Here is a 23,816-nt window from a genome sequence, read left to right on the forward strand (position 1 = left end):
CATGCCCTGCCTTTCACCTTAGGAAGAACAGTTTCTGGGCCTCGTAGAGCAGAGCTCGTTGGTGTACTTGGTTATTCGGATTGGTTTTATTTAATCTTTGTGATTACAGAACCCAAGGTAACAGATAGCCAAGCTGCTTTCTCTACTTCCTCCTCCATTTTCCACATTAAACCATCTTATTTAGTTGTTAGTATTTTCTATTAGTTTCTTTGAGCAGCTGAGAATGAATGTGATACAAATTAAAAATCACTTCTGTTTTGACTCCTTGATTATTTGGTTTTCCTTAGGGATTTCTTATTAAAATACATCTGTATTTTAATTAAGTTGTAAATATATTTTATTTTCCATGCTTTCTAAAAGAAACAGAAAATATAAAGGAATAAGGAGTTATGTTATTTGAACTTTATGATTGTACAAACTCATATGTTCACAAGTGTCAGCCATTTTTGAAGTTCACCATCATCCAAAACCCCATTTCCATACAAAAATACACTCTTTGAATTGATTCTGATAAAAGAGATTCCTATAAACCACTGAAAGTTTTTCACATGCTGAAGAAATATATCTTCATTTCCCCCTGCATATTATCTGTCTGCACATATCAGTTTAGTCTGTATTCAACTATATTCTTTTTACTTTGTTGTAATCATTCACAACAGGACTCCCTAAAGTTTTTGGTGTTAAAATAAGTTTAATTTATTTTTGTCATTAAATAAATATTGATTATTTAGAATAAGCATAAAGACTGACCACTATGCTCTAGAGCTTTTGGTCTAGTTGGAAAGACAGATAGGCAGTTATCCCCCAAGAATTTATGGGTTTACAACACGTGAAATGGGAGCCTTCAGAGAGGACATAACCACCTGGGTGTGTGAATGAGCAGGTGCAGGGAAGGCTCCCTGAGAAGGGGAACATCCGCACTGAACTCAAAGTAGTTGGACGTGTGAATATGCGAGAGACAGAGATGTAAAAGGAGATGAGGCAGCAGCATTACCAACACATCATTTTGGGGAAGTAGGGTAATGTGTTTGAGGAAAACAATGACCTCTCATCACACTGCATATTACAGTGGAGTAGTGGAGGGACTCAATGCGTTTTTAAATAATAAAAAATCTTTAGAGAAATGTAAGTAATTCATCAAATGATTTCAGTTGAGCCTTCTAAACACAAAAAAATTAAAGTAAAAAATATTTTAGTATTTATAAGACAAAAGAAACACTGAGGAGGGACAATTATGATAAATGGGCTAAAGTGTTAATTTTTATAAAGAATTGAAGACGGGTCAGAAATAAAATGCTGGCATTATTGAAAATGGATAAATGACTCAAAAGAATGTTTCCCATTAAAAAAAGATAGCAACTATGTGTCAAGTACTTTCTATTGGTCAGAGTGTTCTCAACTATCCTATAAGTTGGAGAAAGCTTTTATTTTATTTTTATCTCCATTTTACAGATAAGAAAACAGAGACACAGAAAGGTTATAAAACTGACTCATGGTCAGGTGGTTGGTGAGTTTCAGACCTAGACAGGGAAGCCAGGCTGTCTGCTTCAAGTTCTATGACTTTACAACAATTCTATGCTACTTCTCAAGTGTCCAAAACGCCAGCAAACCCTAACAGTCACCTTTCCCCATAAACAAATGAAGGAAAATTCAAACAAAGAGATGCCCTTTTCTGTTGTGAATTGATTTATATTGCATTTACAATAAAACATAAAATAGTCCCAGATAGCTCTCTAGTGTGATTATGTATCAAGAAAGTAATAGTAATTTGAATTCTCAAGCAGAAAAATAAGAATTTTATGATTGTTTTGTTTTGAAAATGTGTAAAATTAATTCAAGAAGCCTTTATTTAATAAGAACTAAGAGCAAAGCAGAGTAAATCAAATGGCAGCTCACAAAGCTGAGGTGAATATAGACATAGGTGTCAAGAACACAAGCACACTTTCCTTGACACATTGAGAGCCTCACTATGGTATTCTGGATGCATTATGAAGAAGTCAACTGCATCGTACTCAGGAAATTGATTTAGAATGAACTTGGGAGAGTGATGAACTAAATTCCATTAGATCTAAATCTATGAGCTATAGCCCAGCTCAGATTTGGGCACAGGATATCATTCCTAAGGACATATCTTAGGCTCAGAGCCATAAGCATGAATACACAGTCTATAATTCTTTAATATTTGCATATCACTTAGCTAATAATAAAATTCATCTTTTTTAAACATTAAAAATGCTGCTGCCAATTCAAATTTGTAATCAATTTGAGTTTTATATATTTTACCCTCATTTGAATACTATAAAACCAAGAAATGGATCGAGAATAAAATGAAAAAGCAAGTTGTATAGTGTGATCTTATGCATGGATTTACAGCTCTTAAAAAAAAACAAACACGGAGAGGAAGGGCAAAGAGTAAAATGAATGGAAGTATGTATGCCATGACAGCATAAAAACTGTATTGTGGCATCCATCCAGCATATGAACATAGCAAATCATATTCCATTTATTAAACTAGCTTCCCTATGGTCCTATTGTCCCTATATGCATTGTGTTATTGAGTGTATACCTGTTACCTTCCCAAAAATCCATCTCCTCATCTGACCACCATACTTTATACATGAACAAAAACATACCTCTGAGGGTAATAAAAAAGATTAGTCTTGCTTCCTTAGTGACCCTTCCTTAACCAGTATTCTCCCAGTTAACTGGTTATTAGAGGTGATCATGCATATCTGGTTGTCTCTAAGAAGAGGAATTCAGCATGTGGTAGACAATATTTTGGTTTTCCAATGTTTATACTCTTATCCCCAGAATCTGTAAACATGTCAGTGAACGTGGCAAATGGGACTTTGCAGATGTGATTAAGTTAAGGATATTGAGATGTGGAGGGGTCTTGGGAGAGAGAGAGAGAGAGAGAGAGAGAGAGAGAGAGAGAGGGAGTGAGAGAGATGGATGCAGGTTCTACACTGCTGGCTTTCAGAGAAAAGTCCTTCTAGAAGCTGAAAAAGACAAGACAACAGACTCCAGACCAACCCCCCAACTCCTGGAAGGACCTAAGCCCAGCCAACACCTTAATTTTGGCCCAATGAAACTAATTTTGGACTTTGGACCTCCAGAACTATAATATAATAGATTTGTGCGGTTGCAGCTACTACTGTTTGTGATAATTTATTATAGCAGCAATAGGAAACTAACACAGGTATCCACTGTACACATAGCTACACCTGTACAAGTCAAATCACTATAAGATCAATTTTTAAGGCATATTTTAGTTCCAGCTCTCTCCAATCTCACAGATTTATATACAAACTACTCGGTGATGGAAACATCTTTGAAGTTATTCTTCATGTCCCAAAGAAGAAATGTCTACCTACTTATAATAAATAAGATGGAATTTAAGTGCCCATGGTTCTAATCTTTCTGAGTAATAGAAATGCCATTTCTAATTGTAATAAGTCTTGTTATATAAATGAACATAATTTAGTCAGAAATTATGTAATCATTATTACATTTAACATTGCTAGTTTAGGCACTGAAAATTTAATCATATTACTATTAAATATTTTAAAATTAATTGTTCAGTTTAAAGAACTGGCCAGTTGAAGAAATCAATAATTAAAAAAAATGACTTCAATTTCTTTGAAATGGTCAAATAAATTAGAACCACTAAATGCCTGTAGACGATGCATATTTTTACAGCATAAATCTCTTGTTGGACATTTCCTTAATACAATCAGACTTAGAGTGCATTATAATAATGATAACTGTTAATGGAATGTTAGTTATGTGTTAATCATTTTACATGTATTATCCCACTAATTTTTGTAATAGAGGTAGTGGTATTTCCATTTTACTGAAGAGGAAAGTAACATCCCAAAGAAAAAAATTATACAGTAAGTGGCTAAGTCTGGAATTGAGTTCAGGAATTTCTGAACACAAGACTATTCAACTCTTCATAGTCCCTTTTGTAAGTATATTTTCATTATAATATAAAATTTTAATACAAAGTAAATTTTTAAAGATAAAAACCATCTTTTCTGGTTAATAAACACCTATACACAAATCCTTTCTAGATATTATTTATTTCAAATATCTAGGGACAAATCAAAGGGAAACTAATAAGCTGAATTTTTATGTCTCTAAGTGGCTCCTTTTTTGTCCTTAGAAACTTATGTTTTGAATTAGAAATCAAAGCAAAATTTGTCATTATATATTTTTAGTCACTGTGGAGATCAAACTTGAGACAGAGTTAGGCCTTAATACAAATGACAGGCGTAGGGATGAACTTCACTATAAAGGACAGAAAATGTAAAACTAGGACTACTGCTCTCATTTTCTATTGATCTGTTCTGCCCTAGGGCATGGGAGGTGGTGTCATGCTTCCATCAAAGTGTTCTATTGTTTAAATTTGCATTCCAGGTATACAGGGAGGGTATTTGATAATCATTCCTCTAAAGAAAAGGCTTTAGTCATACATTCAATAAACATCTACTGCCCCTCTACTATTGGCCAAGCAGAATGCTCAGGAGTGAGAATTAATTACTCACCATTATACTCCATTCTGCTCTACTTGAAAAAAGAAGAAAAGAAAAACACCAGAGAGAACTTCAATAAATATGATATCCTAAGAAGCATTGATCTGGCCTTATCTCTAAAAACAAAAATACACATGATGCATAATTTCACCAAGCTGACTTCAGAATAGAACAAGTTTCCAGGTGGCTGGCCCTGCTAAGGAAGTTGGCTTGTCTGAAGAAACACCAAAATGGAGCTCTCATCAGGAGGAGAATCTTGAGGGACTTGGTGGCTCATATGCCCTGCCCCCAAACTACATTTATTTACATAGTGGTGAAATCAGATCAAAATGAATAAAGCCCAATCAGATTCAATGGGTTGAAAAGTCACTTACATGTAGATTCATAGTGAGTCAATTTCTTTTCAGATTGTTCCCATTTAATTCAGACAGTGAGTTGCTCCTTGGCTATGCTCTTCCAATATTTAAAAAAATTACTTTCAAGGGGCTCAGCCCTCACAGCCTCGGCTGCCTCTTGCCCCCCTCCCCCCCCCCCCATTCCGCAAGGTCATTTCGGAAGATCGTTCCACTGTCTGGTCTAATTAGCCCATTAGCTCTTTATTATATAGGATACTTTTTAGTATATCTCTGAATCTCTCTGTCTTCCCATATTCTCTCACCTTCCACCAACATGCAAGCTCCTCCAACACTGGCCAGAAAGAAACTAATTTTGTAAACCTGCTTTACACTAGTTCTGTCTTGGGTACTTTATCCTGGAGGAGGCAGACCTGCAGGGAGATTATCATCACATCTGGACACAGAAACTTTTATCTCTGACACTTTTGGCTTTAAGCAAATTGCTTAACCTCTCTAAGCCTCCTTCTTATCTTGTGTAATGAGAAGGATAAGAACCTATGATTGCCTGCGAGGACTGAAGGAAATTTCACAAAAATAAAGAATTTTACATAGTACCTTGCACACAGGAAATAATACATGCTCACTTAGGTTATTATATACTGTAGGTATTATCATCCAGGTAATCTAGATGATAAAAGTCTGAGAAGTAGAAAAGTTATGAAAATTTTCCAAAATTCAGAGTTACTGAGTAGCAAGGATAGGGTGTGTCTCAGGTCTGTCTGGATCTAAAGCCTTTTGCAAGGATGTCCATCCCTCTTTATAAGCCAAGTATAGACCATGTTCCCTGAAACAAGGAGAAGACAATAAATCATAAAAGAATAGATAATTACACATTGAGATATCATTGAGAATGGGCCAAAGACAAATGGCATAGTCCTACTCATACGGCACTGGGATGGAGAAAGCATATAAAAAATAAGAAATTACTAACTCAAAGTATATGACATTCAAAGAGTTGGTTTTCTGTGTTTTGGACACTGTAGCAACATGAAAATGCTTTGAAAATATAAAATTCCTTAAAAATCACCCTTATGTATTATGCATGAGGGGCAGATCTGTTCTTCTGTCCCCCAAACAGTTCCTGACATTTTTCCCCCTCACTATATTTTTTAGGTTAAATCATAAAACCGTCACTCAAAGTTATTCACATTTTTCATTTCCCTGTGGGGCCTCTGAGCAGTGAGTTTGGCACAGTGAATCCCGCCTGGACCAGCCAGGTGGTGATGACTAGGCCACTCCCCAGGTCTGCTGGCCTTGTTGCTGCCTACGGAAGGCAAAGAGAAGGGTCTTGGACTCAAAATTTTTATCTATTCCACTATTGCTGTACAAAACCACATGGTGAGGTTGTGGAACATATACACAATGAAATACTACTCAGTCATAAGAAAAGATGAAATACTGCCATTTGTAAGAACATGGGTAGATCCTGAAAGTATTATGCTGAGTAAAATAAGTCAGACCGAAAAGGACAAAATTTATATGATTACACTCATATATGGTCTATAAAACGGAGAACCACAAATGAACAAAAGAATAAACAAACAAAAAAACCTCATTGATACAGACAACAGGATGGTGGCTACCAGAGGATAATAAGGTGGGGGAGGTAGAAGAAGGTAAAGGAAGTCAAATATATGATGATGGAAGAAAAGTAAACTTTGGGTGATGAGCACATAATGCAATATACAGATGATGTCTTATAATATTGTACATGTGAATCTTACATAATCTCCTTAACCAATGGCACTTCAATAAATATAATAAAACATTAAAAAAGTACAGTATGCATTACCACCATGTGCCCACCATCCAAATATCATTGCTGATATGTACATATAAGGAACTGTTTGACATTGAAACAGGGACTCAGAACTGTTGGACATTGAAATTGGACTTGAACATTTTTTTGTTGTTAGATTTTATTTCTAGTCTGCAGAGGCAAGATTTTTTAAAGGAAAGAAATGGGGGGGGGAATAGACAGGCAAAGAAGCATTTAACAGACTGTCAAACTACAGCAGGAAGGCAGGGGAGGTTGGGGGATGGGGGGCTGTAAGAGATCAACCGAAGGACTTGTATGCATGCATATAAGCATAACCAATGGACACAAGACACTGGGGGTTGGGGGGAAGAGCAGGTGAGGGCATGCCGGGGGGTAGGGGAGACCAGGGGGGAGGTCAATGGGGGAGAAAAAGGAGACATATGTACCATCATTTGTAATACTTCCAACAATATAAAAAATAAAAATAAAGACAAACAAAAAAATAAAATAAAAAAGTACATTATGAGAACACCCTGAAATATAGAGGTGTTTTTATATTATTTGATTAGTTTGAATATAGGTATTCTTTTAATTTAATTTGAATATTCTGTTTAAATTATCATTCTTTCTTCCTAAAGTCTCTGTTCTAGAAAACCTCCAACTTTCATAACATTTTACATTATTCCACCTCTCCCTTAGTTGCTACCTCTTTGATAATAACTTCTTTTTCTCACCTTTTATTTCCTACCATATTCCTTTTTTACTCTTACTGCTTCATTTCTGTTTGTCCTTTTTTCCCAACTTTCCCATGATTCCCATCTCTCTAATCATCCTTCGCACATGGCTCAGTGATTTGTGGGAAGTGCATGTGTGAGGATAATATTATCCTCTTTCTGATTTTTTCTAGGCTGGAACATGAGAAATGGCAAGCAACTGTGCTCATTCCTTCAGCCAGAGAAAGTCCTCAAAGGCAGACTGTGATTGGCAGCAAATGGTGATGCCTCTGAAAGGCCTGGCAGGAACAGACAGGTTAAAACATCCATGAGCACCTCTAAAACCATCAGGGCTTTGGGAACACAGAAAGGAATTTCATTCTGGGGTCACAGTAATTTGTTGATACATGGAGATGACTCATGACTTTCCCTAAAATGATGCATTTCTGCCTCTCACCGGCTTTGTGAAATTCCATAGGAAGCTGGTCCAGGGTTACTGAACTGTTTTGTTTGATTCCAAGTGTGCTTTTGGCAATTGACAGATCAAAAACAAACAACAGTAATGTAATAATTTGCTTTAATAATATGTAGCTTTGTAAAACATCTCCCTGACATGCCCACTTTTATGTAGGAAGTTAATTACTGACTATTACTTTAAATAAGTTTGTACTAGTTGCATTCTGGTTTTCAGATCTGTTTTTAGGAATTCCTCAATTCTTCACAGTCTTTCCAGCTTTCACCTCCCTACCAAGGTTAGCATTTGAAATGTATTCCGACAGATGTTAAAGGAAAAGCCAAGTCATCAGATTCTGACTCAGACTTAGACAATTGTTACTGTGCCAGCTTTTCTTCCACTAAATCAATCTTTCCCTTTGAATAACAAAATGCACTTAATTGAATCTGTCTTTTTTCTTAGAGAAATCTAGTCTCTGAATTCACACAGTTTCCAGTGACCTTAAGGAAGTCTGTTTAAAATGCTTTTCTGCCAAAGTCCCCAAGCAATGGCATATGAAGAAATGTTTTTCTTTTGAACTTAGTGACTGGTAAACTTGATCAAAGAAGGGAAATCACATTACTCCTACATATTTTCTTTACTGAACGTTATTTGGAAAAGCTAAGTAAAGTGAACATGCTTAAATAATGCAACATGTTGCTTGGTGAATACTGACTCCTCTGGGAGTCAGTATTTACCTTTTAGAACATGAGGTGCTTAGAAACATTCTACCTAAAGAACCGAATGCTTTCAAAACTTTATGGTCTTTAATCATTTAATCTTGGGTAGAAATATAAAACTGCTAAGTTAAGCATGAATGTTAAGAATCCATGTAAAATATACTTTTGTTGTTGTTGTTGTTTTTTAACCAAAACTACAGGTTAATCTAAAGTGCTCTAAAGTGAAAGGTAATTGGCATCTTATTAAAATGTTTGTACTCTCACAACTGCGTTCTGATTTCTATCCCTATGATTGTAGAGGACACGGTAATGCTGCATACATTTTGGAGCCTTTTAAATTTAGAACAGAAGGCTTATAAATTAAAGCTATCATAATTTTAAAGGATCAAAATTCCTAATCAGGTCAGGTCCTGGCTTTTTCTCCCTATCACCATTAACATGCCCTAAATACCCTTTGCATCCAAAAGCAGCCTGTCATTTCAAAAGAAAGAGATGATGTCAGATTCCTAATGATACCAGGAACAGTCCAAAGAGTGGAAGTAATTTAATCGTCCCCTCTGCTTAAGAAACACGTGGATTACATAGTTAGTCAGTTTCATCATCCCTTAATTTATTTATAGTTATTTATCTTTTAAAAATTTGGCATTGGCACTTGTTTCTTTTACTTCAGACTCAAAACCTAATCCTGTAAGTGCAGCCTAAGTGGAGACATTCAGTTCACGCTGCTTATCTAGCTCCTGTGTTTAAACGGCGAAGTAGAAAAATCATCCTTGAAATGTTATTCAGATGGAAATTTGCTCCTTTCCCAGTACATTAAGATAGTAAGTCTGTGAACAACAAGAACTTTAATGAAAACTTGCAAACTACAGTTACCCTAGACCAGTGGTCAGCAAACTTACTAGTCAACAGAGCCAAATATCAACAGTACAACAATTGAAATTTCTTTTGAGAGTCAAATTTTTAAATTTAAACTTCTTCTAATGCCACTTCTTCAAAACAGACTCGCCTAGGCCATGTTTTTTTTGTGGAAGAGCCACACTCAAGGGGCCAAAGAGCCGCATGTGGTTCACAAGCCACAGTTTGCTGATCGAGGTCCTAGACCAATTTTATTTAAGCACAAGCATAGTATTGTGAGTACACGAAACAGAGTACATTCTTGTATTATTATTTATGAATCATCATATTATTTTCCATACAAGCAACTATAAACCTACTTTTACCCAACCCTGTATATGTATACACACACATTGGGCTTCTTTGTAAAATTCCATTTGAAGCTATGCTTTCACAGCTTTCAAATAGAATCACTTTGTTGGGCTGGTGTTGCTCAATGGTTGAGCATCAACCTATGACCCAAGAGGTCATGATTTGATTCCTGGTCAGGGCACATGTGCTGGTTGTATTCACTCGTTGGTAGGAAGCATGCAGGAGGCAGCCAATTGATGATTCTCTCTTATCACTGATGTTTGTCTCACTCTCTCTTCCTCTCTGAAATCAATAGAAATATACAGTTAAAAAATAAAATCACTTCCTTAAACTATTCCTGTAGATACCAAAAACCTTGGATAGATGGAGAAGTCACTTCAACAAAGTGTGACCTCCCTCTGCCTTAGGACAACTCACCAGAAAGAGAACTTGGACTTCAAGGTGAAACATCTCCTCATTTGTCTTTAAGGATGATCATTAAAATTTTAGACACTTAATTACAACTAGAAGTTATCCACCACTAGCAAGGACTCAACATCAGTTTTCATTTCTTAAGTCTTCCTGCATAATCATACTCTCCCATGATATCAGTCAGGTAATCTCTTAGCTTCATCAATTTGCAAAATGGCAACACATAGATTGTGACTATGGGAGGATAGCCACCACACAGAGTTCAGAAATGCTGTGTACAGGCCCCTACATGGGGAGTAGGAAAAGTATATTTAAGTAAAGCATTTCTAAGAATGATATGCATGCACTTTCTCTAACAATGAGAGGCAGAGCCTTTCCTAACATTTTTGTAGAACTGGCTATTAAATTTTCATTATGACCTGGAACTGAAATTCCTAGATTGCCTGCCAAGAAGCACACTGACAGTTGAGATTAAAGTGGCCAACTTCCTAAGAATTTAAGATTTAACATCACGACTTAAACACAGTACATGCCCATTAAGCATTTGTTGAATGAATTTGTCTTGAAATAAAATTGCAAAGCCCAATGCTCATCTTTTTATGGTTCCTGCTGACAGATTTTGTTACCTTCTCTCTCCTACTTCTTTTTAAAGAGTAGAAAATAAGTTCCAAATTCTGAAACAGAAGTTATTTAAACAGTACAGAGAAGTTATGTGGGATTTGGAATTAGATCTTCCAGGAGGGAGCAAAAAATAAATTTCTTGCCTGTGAATCTGTGAGTCTCCCACAACGAAATCCAGCTCATCACCAAATATGCTCAGCAGGACACCACATGAGCAGGTGAAAATTAGAATTGCACAAAAATGTTTGCTTGGAAAACGAAACCAGTCAACTTTGGGCTTTCCACCAAACTTAACTTCTGCCAGAAATTCTCCTGTTTCTACATATCTGCTATAAGCAATTAGAAAAGTGTTATAGCTTAAAAAAAAAAAAAATTCCAAATACATTCATGTCTCCATCACAGTTCAGTCCAAAAGAAAAGAACTAGCCTCTTTAGTTTAGTGGTCCAAGTCTAGGCATAACACCTAAACACCAACACACATACATACACTCACAGGCACATACACTCACAGGCACATACACTCTTCCACGGAGGGCCATTTAATTATAGTAGTAATCTACTTGATTTGCAAGATCTAGAAGGAAGACCTCAGTAGGTTTTCAGGGTGTCCCAGTGCACTCTTGCGCTGGAAGCCTACCACAAAAAACAGATGTGGCAAAAAGCCCTAGGTCCTATTCTCCGCAGTACAGGGCCTGAGGAAAATGTCATAAAACTTTACCAAGCCTGACACTTGCTATTACAGAAATATCTTAAAAGGAGAAATTGGTAGTGCTGATGATGCTTTAAAGCACTTTCTGCATTGTTCTTTACAAAATCTCAAATTTCAGTGTAGAGTTGCTATGTGACTTAGAAGAGACACAAACACCACTCATCTGTCATGACCGGTCTCTTGAAACACACACACACACACACACACACACACACACACACACACACACATACGTGGCATGTGCGAACACATGCAATTTCTAACACCTAACTGTGTAAAGCACATGTGTCAAACACAAGGCCCGCTGGCCAAATCTGTCCCGCCAGGCCTTGCAATGTGGCCCGCACCGCGCTGTCATCACTGCACTCCGCTGCGTTTCCATCACAATGACAGTTTATGACTGTTCAGTAAACCATTCGGCCCGCGATTTAGGCTGGATTTTAGATTTTGGCCCCTTCTCTGATTGAGTTCGACACCCCTAGTGTAAAGTCTCAAGGGCTCTATCCCTAGTCTTCTGTTTTTATCTTACCACACACAATCCATCAGCTCTTAGCTTCGTCCATATTACACCCAAAATATATATCAAGTAACTATTTAATCCCTAGTCTTATATTGTCAAACCTTTTACAATTTAACATGGTTTTTAATTCTTTAACATATCCACAAACTTGTTTCCACTCTTAAAAATTTAAGTCATATATTCTAATAGAAAACATCTGGGCTTGCCAGCCATAATGGTAAATGTGATAAGGAGTCAAAAGTGAGTAAAATGATTGTTGAATATTAGCATATCTATCTATCTATCTATCTATCTATCTATCTATCTATATCCCTATCTCTATAAATGGAGAGAGGGAGAGAAAGAGAGGGAGAGAGAGAAGGAGAGGGAGAAGGAAAGGGAGAGGGAGAAGGAGAGAGAGAGAGAGAGAGGGAGAGAGAGGGAATTTGTTGTTCCACTTACTTATGCATCCATTGGTTGCTTCTTGACTAGGGATCATGCCTTGACTAGAGATCAAACCCACAACCTTGGCATGTTAGGATGATGATCCAACCAACTGAGCTAGCCAGCCTGGGCCTGAATTGGCTTTTGGTGAGGTGGATTTAGCTCAGGCATGTGGGAACAAATGAAACAGGGTTAGTGGGAATTCTATTGCAGCTGCTGCAGCTGACAATGGAACCCTGACTGTGGGGCATTAGGTGCAGCCTGGTTCCTTTAGCTCTGAGACCTAACCCTGAATCCTGGAGTCAGGAGCCCTTAATACCAGGACTCCAACACTCCTACATTGTTCTTGGCCTTAGTTTTGAAATACATGTCCTAGTGCATCAAAGGCTTCATCCTGTCTTGTTCTAAGTCCTCCTTACTTCTGATCTTTGTTTTATTTTCCTGCTCATAGCTGAGCTTCATAGTTCAAACTTGATGCACTGCACCAATTCACAAGCTCATGAGCATTTGCTTTCTCTTCAGCTACTGGATTCTTCTTTACCCTTGCTGATGTAGATTCCCTTGATAAACAGTCTGGGACCCAAAGCCCCATATTCAGTGCCTCGCTCCTGAGTGAGAGCTCTCCTTCCGTCTTTGCTCAGGCATTGTGGATGGATCCAAGATACAGAGAGAGGAGGCAGATAAACCAAAGGGGCTGATGTGCAGGATGTGTTGAGAATGGGGAGATCATGCTGAAGGTCAAGATCAGTTTTATTTGAAAAGAACGAAAACTATGCTCTAAGAGAACATTTTGAGAGTCCAAGAACTAAGTAAAAGGAATGATAAGGTCCAATATGTGGCTATGTGCAGCTCTGTCAGTCAGGAGACAGTCATTAGGGTTGAGATGGTTAAAGACTTCAGTTTCTTCAAGTAATATGATGTTGATATCACCAGGATAACAGGAAGGTTATTAGTTTCAAGTGTTGCAGTGATCATAATAGAAAGAGGGTACTTAATAGGTTTCTAACTCTAGAGAGGACAGAAATTTAATTTGAACTTGAGGTATCCTTTAACAACACAGAACAACCTATTAAATCAAGTAGACAATTTTCTCTCAAACAATTTTTTTTTAGTGGTGTTATTTTGAATGTTCAACATCTAGAATAATTTGGAGTTTTATGTGATCTGGGATAGCTTTATACTTTATATTATTTTCTCGCTCTCTGGAAAAGAGATCATGGTTATTATATTATACTAGCCTCAAATGTTAAATAATAATAATGATGAAAATAACAGCAAATGCTTATAAAGCACTTACTATGTATCAGGCACCATTGTTTTAATTATTTTACAGATATGAATTTATTTAAATTCAAAACAATCTTATGGAATGGATTCTATAAATATCTTCATGTTCAGATGAGAAAATAACCACAGTGATGTCAAGTAATTCGCTCAAGGTCAAATAGTATGTGAATGTTGTAGACGGAATTAAAACCCAGTCTGGTTCCAAAGTGTGTGTTCAACTAATTTGGTTTACCTAACAGCACCCAGTGTTACATGGAGTTCATTTAGAACTGATTCTGGCCCTAGGAGGTGATGTTTTTGTGATTCTGGTCAACTGAGACCACTTCATAGAAAATAAGGATATTTATTGTTCTGGGGTTAAGAAATATATTCCAGAGGTCTTTAATGGAAATGAGATTTAAAAAAAAAGGTGGTGGGGGGAGAGAGGGGAGGAAGGGAGAAAGTAAGCTTATCATTTGTGAAATCTTTCTAATTTTAAGAATTTCAGATTAATCAAATGTAAAGAAATATAAAGATGGCATCAATAATAAAATTGTATATATCAACTCCTGGAACTCCTTTTATATATCTATCCATAGGAGAATAATTCTGTAGAAAATGTTGATCATTATTATTAAGTAGTAGTAATAGTAGTGTATGTAGATGTAGTTTAACATTTTATCAATAAAATGTTCACAAAATTCTGTGTTAGGCTCTCTATGCAATGTTACATAAAGGTTAAAAAAGAGCTGTATTTATAGATAATATTGTGGTTATTGGTTGTTGTTTGAGGATTACTAACCTTCTTTGAATATCCAAGTGACTGAAAATATGAGCTAGATAATAATATGGAGACACAGGTAAACCACAATTTATAGAAAAGAGTATGTACATATACATATATACAGACACTACGCATATATATGTATATACATAAGCACAATGGAGCATAAATGAAAGAAATGGTTCTATAACATCATGACACAGCCAAGCAGCTGAGGCCAGTTGGTTTGAATGAAGTAAATAAAAAGAGGTGAAAATTGAAGTCTGAGATCATTTATTGCTTCTGTTTAAAGGGTAGGGTATTAAAAACTATAAATATAGTTTTGAGTTGACAATTACAGTAGCTGGACTAGATTTTTTTCCAGGAAAAAAAAAAGATTGTAACTTAAACACAAACACATGCCTTCTTTTCAACTTTCATTTCTCTGATATTTGACAGCGTAAAAGTTGGGGCTGTTGTCCAGCTCCAGATGACGGTGGATGACAAATCCTGAAATTATTCTCATTCCAGAATGAGTCAGTAACCGGAGCAGACATGCACTAATAGTTACATTCCTAAAAATAAATGCTTTTGAGTCTTTGGGGACTCAAGGGGCCAGCATACTTTCTACTGGAGAAGTTAGACTGTAATGAGTTTCAGTTCCCACTCTGATTACCTGGGGTGGTACTGCGGACAGAAAGAGTGAGCCCCTGATTGCATCAGCTGCTCTGCCTTTGGCACCCCAGCTCCAGCCAGTGTTCCAAAGGCAAATGGCTTCACCCTCCTGCATGGCCAACACTCGCTTACCCAGAACTCAGGAGGAGGGCTCAGGCTCCACAGACGCAGAGACTGTGAATTTTAACTAATGCTCCTACCTGGACTGATAACCTTTAATAAATAAAATAAACACACTTTATTCTTGTCCCTTCCCCGTAATATTCTAACTTGATAATATGACCCTTGTGTAACAGTCAAAAATTCTAACTTACAAAATAGACCAGTTAAATAGGTAATCCATACCTTTACAAAAAGATGTTTCACTGTTTCCCTGAAACACAACAGTTACTAAAAAAAACACCTTTTAATTATTTGACAAAAAAGATTACTGGTTAGGTAAAGTAAAGCTGAGTTCTTATAAGGACAGTGGTCAATAAAACAACAAAAATGAAATAACCAACAACAGAGATATTGATAAAGTATCTCCCAAGTTATAATGCATTTCAATGGGGAAATGTGACTTTATTTATACATATTTAATATATGTGTGTTTTTTTATTTAAAAAAAGAGCTACTTTTTAATATGAGGTCTATCTATATTTTATTTCAGTATATTAAGTTCCCATGAATTTCAAAACAAAAGGATAATTGTTATTTGAACATTATTTTTCTTCAGTTTGAATTTATTAAACTTTAAATCAGCAATACTGAGAACATGTTTTATAACCATTTAAATTGCTGGGTTTTGTTTGTAAAATTAATGGTGATGTGCACCCTCCCCCCAGCTTTCTTGTGTTAGTAACTACGGAGTTAACATATTTAAAAACTACACATGCTGATATATTCATATTTTGCTATTAAATCTTTGACTAACAGAGTAACTTGCCCAAATAAATTCTTTTAGTATCATGTTTATTGGAGCAATTTGGCAATTATTTACTTTTGAATAGTCAAACATATCTAAAGCATTCAGTTCAACAGGCAACAAGGTCTATCCTGCACACAATTAGAAAAAAAAAAGTGAAAGACAAAAACCTACTTGAAAACTTGTCCAAAAAGAAAAGTGAAAAATGATGTGTCAAATGACTAGATAGTGGGGGTTGGGAGAAGTGTTCATCGAACAGAGAAGATGAGCAACTTAAATACTTAGTAAAATGAAAAAATCAACCAACCAACATTTTAAAAAAAGTCTTAACTGAATATGTGGATCAGGTCTCCTTTTCCACAATTTACCCTGATTTTAAGAAAAACATGAAATGCAAAATAAAAAGCTACACATGAAAAACAACCAGGTTTTATCAAGGCATACTTCAAAATGTTTCCCATCATGGAGGTAAAGTGAGGTTGAATTGATGTTATGGTACAAAGATTTGCAGAATAACATATAACACTCAAATATAAGTCAGAAGAGTTGGTTTCTAATTTTTTTTCTTAAATCTTATGAGCTGCTATTTAATGTTTCCATGATGCAGTTTTCTTATCTAGAAATTAAATTGTTGAACCAAATCATCACTGAGTTTCTTTGGGTTATCTATGCAATAAATTCCTTTAGGCTTGGTGACAGTTTGAGAAGCCAGGAATTTGGATTTCCTATTGTGCCGCTCACTGACAAACATTTATTTGGGCCCATAAAGTCCTATGATGCCATCAAATATAGCTTCATTGTCACTTGTGTCAAAACTGATACAAATGATGCATTAAATTCGCTGATTTTCAACTTTTTTTTAAAGAAAACAAAACCTTTGCTTTTTCCATTGCCTATTGTCATTGTTCTTTGTGCTTTTACTGAACGTATTGTATCAATGAAAAAAATTACTCAGGTAAGTTACATTTGTAAGAGATGGATTCCAATGATTAGGAAATTGAATAGTATGAATTTTTTTACTACAGAGCTCATAGGTAGCATTTAAAAGAAAGAAAAGAGACATATGGACACAGGTGGTATAAGAATAAATAAATACTTGGTATTTAGCCCTGTTCCTGGCACAGAGCTTCTAATCCCTTGGAATCTCCTAAATGCTAGCGTCCTGAGATGCTAATGAATGACTGCTGGCCTCTGGTGGGAGCAGGTAGAGGAACAGAAATGGCTCCAGGATAAGCCGCTATGGCCAGAAAAACCAATCAAATGATTAGAGGGTTAAAACATTCAACCCCATTTCCTACCTCTGAGAAGAGGACAGGACTAGCAATTGAATCCAGACACCAAAGACCAATGATTTAGTCAATCATCCTAGGTAATGAAACCTTGATTCAAAATCTAAAATGGTTTGGTGAACTTCCAGGTTGATGAAGGTATTGATGGTGACAAGCTCAGAGAGAATATGAAAGAACCTATATGGAATAAGTCAGAGTTCTAAAAGAGTCATTTCTGAATCAGAAAAGTCTTAAGTTACCCACCATTCTGCAAGGGATGAACCTGTCATCTGAATGAGCAAGTGTTTGTTTCAGAGGCAGGAAAAACAAATTACAATTTAATTAAATTTCAAAGTGTAATTTGAGTGTTTTAAAAAAGAAGGTGGGGAGCAAATAAAAAGGACAATGTAATGTCAATTAAATTATGTCCAATCAAAAATTTTGGAATTACACTGCCAGACACATTAATTATCTGCCCTGCTCTATAAATCACTGAATTTAGACATGACCTCCAGCTATCAAACAGGTCTTACAAAATGGTCTCTTAATGCTCAGGTGTGTGTGTGTGTGTGTGTGTGTGTGTGTGTGTGTGTGTGTGACAGAGAGAGAGACAGGCACACACAAAGACAAATGACAGACAAAGAGAGAAGAGAGGAAATATCAGTTTCTAGTACCAAGGTTACCAAGGGATCCAACCCCAAACTGCCTCATCACAAGTAATATTTTACCAAACAAGTAAAAGAAATAATAATGTGCTGAAGTCTTTCCATTGTGGTAAATATAAGTGAGAAGATGAATACTGGAACTATTGAGCAGCAGACAGCTCTCAATGGTAAACATCAGTAAATGATCCATGAACTCTCTGGGCCTTTTACCCAAAAGTAAATCGGAGGAAAGGCAACCCATTCTCTCTTTTCCATAATCATGGGAGATTTGAGGCCCATGTTGATATGTTCACATGACCACATTCTAAAGTAAAACTCTCCATGATCATTAAGAAATGTTTGTTTTCATTTTCCAGGTGGTTGAGGGAAGCTGTAACTTAAAGATGTCCAACACTGTTTGAAAGCAGAAACATTTACTCCAAACTCTAAACTCCACTTTCCCCAAGCAGCTGGCACTTTGCCTTATTCCAGACATCTGAAGTGCTGACTGACTTTAAAAAATGCCTTTAGTTGTTCGTTTCCATGTTAACAGTAAGAAGGTAAAATATCTATATTAGCAGACATGTAGAGAAATATTTAAGGATAGGATGCAAGACTTCCTCATTTCTCATCCAATATTTTTGCCACTCAATGGTCATATATTTTGAAAACTCAAAGCAGGTGCTCTTCCATGTGAAAATTCATGGCTCTCAATGTAGCAGAGGTAAGTATTTTACTAAATATTTTACTCGTCCTTTGGCACCCTGGACATAAAATTTTTAAATAATTCAAACAACCTACAGCTCATCAGTGACCAAAAAGAGCTCTGATAAAAATAAAATATCTTTTTGTTCAGCACCAGCTGGCTAAATTTAAACCCTGGATTATGTAATCTTAAAGTGTCCTTGCTTTTAGTTGGTGCGTTAAGAGATTCTGTTATAATGTCGTCTCTCCAAATCACCTGTCTCTAACATCTAAACACTTATAGCACAAGACCAAATTAAGGTGTTCACAGGCAATTGAAGACAGAAAAAATCCATTTGAAATAGTATGTAGGTCATGATACCTTTAAAGTAAAATCTCAGTCTCCTCTCTTTAAGTTTGTAGTTACTATAATTAGGGCTGGCAGATCCAACCGGCAGTGCTTTTCTTAATTCTGCAAAACATGTAAGTACCTGATTCTTTAATCCTTACTCCAGTAAGACTCCCAGAGGAGATGAGACTCTGGCAGGAGCAATAAGTACAAAACTGAACCACGGCTGGTGAAGGAATAATTTTCATACATTGCTCTGAGCCAGATGCAACAATTGGAAATATTTAAAACTCTTCCATTCCCTCACCAAATTCTAAGAAATACAGCTTATATTTTTAAACATATTCATTGCATATATTATAAATTTATGCTCAGAAAAGATACTCTTCTTTTTTAGTTTTCCCCTTTAGCCACAAGTTGAAGTATAATTTTTACTCATGACTATTTATCAAGTTTAGCTTACTATTCTTTTATACTAAATATGAAAAATGCAAATTTTGAAAAGAGATGAACATATGAAGACCTAAATTCAATAATACAAAGTAATGCTAAATATTGTCATAGAAACAAAACCCAAACTGGATATTTTCTTTTATAACCAATACAACTGGGCCCATGATTTTCACCGCTCTTAAGCAATCAGCAAGAACATTTTATAACCCTGGAAGGAGACACATATCAATGACTATATTACACATACCTTTTGTAATATTTAGACTTCACCAAGTTTGTGGAAAATATATATCTATCTCTTTACAGTTCTTCACAGACTAGTTTCCTCCCTTGTTTCCTGTACAGCAAATTTCCCAGTCCCCTGAAAGCAATCGGTGGAGTGGAGGCCTGCTCCACTGAAGGGTCTGACAAGCAAGTAGATGGGAAGTAGATGGGACGCTGAATTTATTTTAGCTCTGTGCCTAAAGGATGCAAGTTGGCACCTATTTTTAGGAACTGAGCTGAGTATAGGTGGGGCCTGAGTCAACCACTCTTTTCAGAAGTGAGTCTCCGAGGGAACTCTGCCTCATAGTGTCCTCAGTGTGTATGTAAGCATGGCTCTAACACATGTGCCGTCAATCAAACTCTCTTCACATCCTTGGCCATCAAGCCAATTCTCAACTTCCGAACAAAGCCCTAAAAATAACTAGCACTGATGAGGAAAGGGAAGGATTAAAGCACTTGAATTGCTTGCATTTGTTTTAATAATTCCAATCTTCTAAGAGTCAAAATATGAAAATAAAATATGTAGAAATTGAAATTGGAAGAATTTGGGTTCTCCAAAAACAGTTTTCATTTATAACACGTTGTTAGGTATGGAAAACATCAGTTTGCTTTTTGAGGTTTCACATATAAAGCAAAACTACTATTGTAGTGTTTATTGAGTCAAAGAATTCTCTTTAGTTTAAACAGTGAGGGAAGAAAGGGTAAGAAGGCACTCTAGTGAGAAAAGAGGCCACACTGAGCCTGTGATTTAATTCACATTGTTCAAAACAGGTGGCATGAGGAAGAGCAGGCAGGGGAAGGAGTCACCTCATATGCTCCTGAGAGAGTCATATTAAATGTCCTTTGCTGCCACTCTACTTACTCAGCACACCCTGCCCACCTGACTTGGAAGGAAAAAGAAAGGGGGATTCACCTGGAATTGCCATTTAGCTCCATCATACTGACATCTAATTCATTAAAAAATAAAATAGGCAGTTTCCTCATCTTTCCTCTCTTCTATTATTTTCCTAGTTTGGTGTTAAGTGTGCATCCAAATGGTCTCACAACAAATCCAAATAAAGAGGAAATTGCCCTCTGATTTAAGGAAAGCACCGGCTTATATACTATTTATTTCACAGAAAATGCTTACAAATGAGTTATTCAACATACTGTACTATATAATAAAAGGGTAACATGCAAATAGATTGAACAGCAGAACAACCAAACAGCCAATAAAAGCTAATATGCTAATGATATGCTAAGGCTGCTCAACCACATGCACTGACCAGCAGGGGGCAGACAATCAACTGGCCGACCAGTTGCCATGACGTGCACTGACCACAAGGGGGCAAATGATCTGAACTGTAGGTTTGCTTGCCACTCGGTCCAGCTAATCAGGACTGAGTGAAATGGGTTGAACATGCCCTGAACCCTTCTGTGGTCTCTACCCAGCTCAATCATGCACCAGAGAGGGTAAGGGGTTCTTCACCCTGGCCTGCACCCTCTTGCAATCTGGGACCCCTCTGGGGATGTCAGAGAGCCAGTTTCAGCCTGATCCCACAGACCACGCCCCTGGGGAGGGCACCAGATGCAGGCTCATGGCTGGTGAGTGCTGCTGCTGCAGGGAGAGCCTCTCCAGATTGGGACTGATTGGGCATGGGCCTGCGGCAGGCACAGTGGGGCCTGGATGAGCGGGAGTGGCAGGTGGGAGCTGCAGGCAGCATTGGACTGTAGGTTTCAGCCCAATCCCTGCAGCCCACCCAGAGGGACCCTACCCATGCACAAATTCATGGACCGGGCCTCTAGTTTATCAATAAAGGCCAGTAGTAATACATTGCATTCTTTTCCATGTATGATATTGATTTCTATCTAGGAGTATATTCCAGTTCATTAAGAAAAAGCTTCTCAAATGGTGTTCCTTATACTCACTACACAAGAGTTTTAGGACCAGAAGATAGTAGATTCTAATTATTTTATAGTTGTGCCACCCAGTGACAGCTACTGGACACATGTGGCTATTTAAAATTTTAATTGATTAAAATTAAATACCATTAAAAATTCAGTTAATCAATTGTACTAATCACATTTCAAGTACTCAGTCTCCATTTGTGGTTCATAGTTATGGATTAGACAGTACAGATATAGAACACTTCCATTGTTGCAGAAAATTCTACAAGAAAATGATGATTTGTAGCACAGGATTTCAGCACAGCTTTAATACAAAATAAACTCTGTGACCTGAAAAATTTCACAGGTTGTCTATCACTTTACTCTTCTGTGACTAAACAGGACTAAAGTTTATCTATTTTAAGTGGTTGTTGTGAAGATTTACTATATATATATAAATATATATATATATAATTATATATAATATTAATATATATAATTATATATATAATTATATATATAATATATAATATATATAATACTAATTACAGTCTAAATATAAAAAATATTTATTTAAACATTATATATATAATACTAATTACAGTTTTATATTAATAAGACTGTAATAATTACAATAATAATAATAATTACAGTATTATATATATATATATAATACTAATTACAGTCTAAATATAAAAAATATTTATTTAAACATTATTACTTTACCTCAGTATATACTTAAGAAAATGGCACTCAACCTAAAATAGTAATAGTTCAATTTAAGTTATGAGGAGTGAGGAGATTGATTCAACAATGTAAATGCAGTCATTTTACTCTTGTATTTGCATATAGATATGTTAATGATGTTTATGGTAATTAAATATTGTTAATTACTCAAAGATCTGACTTCCAGCTTCTTCATTTTTCTCTCCTTATTCAAAACTACCTGATTCTCACCAAAACCGGTTTAGCTCAATGGATAGAGCGTCGGCTTGGGGACTGAAGGGACCCGGGTTCAATTCTGGTCAAGGGCATTTATAATACCTTGGTTGCGGGCATATCCCCAGTAGGGGGTGTGCAAGAGGCAACTGATGGATGACTCTCATTGATGTTTCTAACTCTCTATCTCTCTCCCTTCCTCTCTGTACAAAATCAACAAAATATATTTTAAAAACAAACAAACAAACAAACAAAAAACTACCTGATTCTCATTTCATTGTAGTGATAGATTTCTTCACGTTTCTTTTTTTATATATAGTTTTATTAATTTCAGAGAGGAAGGGGGAGGGAGAGAGAGAAACATCAATGATGAGAGGATCCTTGATTGGCTGTCTCCTGCAAGTCCCACACTGGGGATTGAACCCATAACTTCATGTGCCCTGACTAGGAATCAAACCATGACCTTCTAGTTGAGAGGTCAATGCTCAACCATTGAGCCAAACTTGCTGGGCTCAAATGCTTTTTTTTTTTTTAAGTTTAGCTCAAGAGAAATTTATTTCAAATTTTTCATTTTTGTGATTTTAGGGGGAAAAAATAGATTTGACTTAAATAAGTGTACATAAAATGTTTTTTCATATTTTTCACATAATCAATTTTCTCATGTTTATAATAATCTCAAGACTCAATGATTGTACATTGTTAAAAGAAAAAAAAATTGAAAGAAAAACAAAACTTGGTAGAACGTTATAAAATAGTTTATTAGAGCAAGTGCTAGATCTATTTTGACATGCTAAATTGACTAATATAAGATCAAATAAAATATTTCAGTTGTAGAATAATTAGTCACTATACAAAGTAACTTATTTAAATCATGAAGACAATGAAAACATTGGCACCTAGATTCTTAGCATTCATTATTTCAGTTGTTTCAGACACTGATTTTCATTCTTTATTTAATAGCAGTATAATACATTACTATGAAATTACTACAAAAGCAATGAATGGAAGGGTGGATCAATGAACAGGTAGATAGATGATATATAGATACATAGATAGATAGATTCACAAGATAAAAAAAATCTTAGAAAGTTTAAATGGAAAATGTTGCTCCCCATCTAATCTATAACCATACTTTATTTTCACAGCACCAGGATTCCTCTACATATTCATACCTATGCTGTACTCAATGAAAGTTACATAAGATTGTTGCTTCTAGTGAGATGGGGTAATCAGCATCAGACCAAAGTTCCCACTAAGAACACTTAGAAAAGTT

The 23,816-nt window shown here is 36.1% G+C and overlaps 1 protein-coding gene across 1 annotated transcript in view; it reads right to left on the reverse strand.

Annotated features, from left to right (window-relative positions):
* Window positions 1-19,895, reverse strand: part of XIRP2 (xin actin binding repeat containing 2) — a 65,496-nt gene extending 45,601 nt beyond the window's left edge. The window contains exon 1 of the mRNA XM_036421724.2: window positions 19,722-19,895. The gene's annotated coding sequence lies outside the window, so the exon portion shown is untranslated. The remainder of the gene's footprint in view (window positions 1-19,721) is intronic.
* Between the last annotated feature and the right edge of the window lie 3,921 nt (window positions 19,896-23,816).

This window comes from Pipistrellus kuhlii, unplaced genomic scaffold (genome assembly GCF_014108245.1).
Source record: "Pipistrellus kuhlii isolate mPipKuh1 unplaced genomic scaffold, mPipKuh1.p scaffold_m20_p_7, whole genome shotgun sequence".
Lineage (NCBI taxonomy): Eukaryota > Metazoa > Chordata > Mammalia > Chiroptera > Vespertilionidae > Pipistrellus > Pipistrellus kuhlii.